Below are 2,069 nucleotides of genomic sequence, written 5' to 3' on the forward strand. Positions count from 1 at the left end.
TGAGATAGTATAGAGATTAAGGAATTTTCCTTGTGTGTTGCCAAATTCTATGCAGGTACAACATATTGAAACGACTTTGGTCCCCAGCACTGCTGGAGTGGTCCCTGAATACAGAGCCTGGAGTAAATCCTGAGAACTCCCAGGGGTGTGCCCCAAACCAAAAAATCATTTTGCTGTTTAACTTCTTTCCCACATTGATTTTTTTTGAGCACCGAGTCTTTTAAATTTGCATATATATCTACCCACTATTGTGGGTACAATTATTCATCAAATCAACATATGTGTTGTGTATTTTGAACTGTACAAGTTTTAATTGAATAAAAATGCACATATTTTCATTCTTATTCTCAATGTCTAACATTTTTAGGGAGAGGAACCAGATATGAAAAAAAAGTATAAAATTAAAACTATGTTTTAAAAAAATAATAAAATATCTAGATATTATACAAATAAAAATTTATAGATTAAAAATAAAAATAATTGGAGTCTTTTCTGTCCATCTGCTGAAAGCTGTGCTAAAATTTCCTTGGATTTGAGAATATAGAGAAAGCTTCCCATGGGAAATTTGAACCTAAGGTGAAGAAACTCTAGGACAAATAAAGGAATGCTTGAGCAATTCAGATTCCGCAGTCACAGGAGACTTAAAAGAGCAATTAGAGATGAATCTTGAAAGATGAATAGAGTAGGACAAGTAGGCTAAGGAAGATTTTAGACCAGAAAAATATTGAGCTTTGACAGCAGGAGGTTAAAAAGCATTATTTGGTTGAAATCAAACAGACTGGAGTGAAAAAGTGATAGTACTCACCAGGAGAAAATATAGGAGGTTGGCTTATGTTACAGAGGAATTGAATAAACATACAAGGAAGTATTTTTCTTTATTTATTGTGAAAGTAATTTATGTTAATTGTAAGAAATTAAAATACTTCTTAAGTAAAATAAACAAAATATGAATTTTTTGTAGCTGTATAGAATTATGAGCTTCCACTGATAAAGAAAATATGCATTTTCTACTTGAAATTTTTATGCCTTATGGCTACTTTTCCATGTCCAAATAAGTACTAATTTTGCAATTTCAATTTTCTTAGCATTGCCATTTAAAATTTAATTATGTATTTTATAAATTGTTTATAACAATTTATTATGTTTAATATTTCAACACCAATCCCACCACCATTACACCTTCCCACCATCATCACATTTCAAATGTTTCCACCCCGACCACCAAAGCCTGACCCCAAAGCAGGAATTAAATAATTTATTTTGTATTGCTTGTTATGAATAAAGGTAAGGTAAAGGCCCTCCCGTTGATCGTCGATTTGCTCGAGCGGGCCCAGTAACGTCTCCATTGGAGACTTTGTTGTTACTGTGTCTGGCATATCGAATACTCTCGGTAGCTTGCCGGGCTCTCCGAGAGGGGCGGAGGAATCGAACTCGGGTCGGCCATGTTGGCCGCTTGTAAGGCGAACGCTCTACCCGCTGTGCTATCGCTCCAGCCTTTTGGCTAAGATCAAGTGTAGTATCTGTTCTTATCAGTTTAATATCTTGTTATGAATAATCCACTAAAAATGATCCAAAAAGTTTCCTTAGAGGAAAGCGTGTGAAGATTGTTGTACTTCACCCTGGAGCCATTAAGTCCTTCTTTTGGTACAGCAGTGGTATAGAGTATTAGTTGTCGTGGAGCTATTAATGCACCCATGCACTCCAGAAATTCTAAATTTTTAAATATGGTGATACAGCTGAGGTTAATTTAATTAAATTGATTAATTTTTAAAAACTGGATGTGACTTTGGGATCTGGAAGCACCTTTGCGAAGTGTTACTCTCTTCTAAGAGATTTATTTCTGAGTCTCTGAATAATGGCCATTAAATGTACTTATATGATGCCAGAGTCAATTACTGGGCATGACTACCAGGCTACTGGAAGCACAGGGAGATCGGGGGGAGGTCGCCCATTCCCAACTCCGTGAGATCCTGGAGGTTTTGGTCACAAGTCCCACATACTGGGTTTTTCAGCAGATTCACCCCTGGATGAAGCTCAGCCAAGCCTGTGGAAATCAGCTGTGAGCATGG

At 36.4% G+C, this 2,069-nt stretch overlaps 1 pseudogene; it reads left to right on the forward strand.

Moving 5' to 3' along the window:
- Nucleotides 1–1,483: 1,483 nt before the first annotated feature.
- On the forward strand, nucleotides 1,484–1,582 carry LOC130038006 (uncharacterized; annotated as a pseudogene).
- The last annotated feature ends 487 nt before the right edge of the window (nucleotides 1,583–2,069 follow it).

Source organism: Sorex fumeus, unplaced genomic scaffold (genome assembly GCF_029834395.1).
Source record: "Sorex fumeus unplaced genomic scaffold, SorFum_2.1 ptg000072l, whole genome shotgun sequence".
Taxonomy (NCBI): domain Eukaryota; kingdom Metazoa; phylum Chordata; class Mammalia; order Eulipotyphla; family Soricidae; genus Sorex; species Sorex fumeus.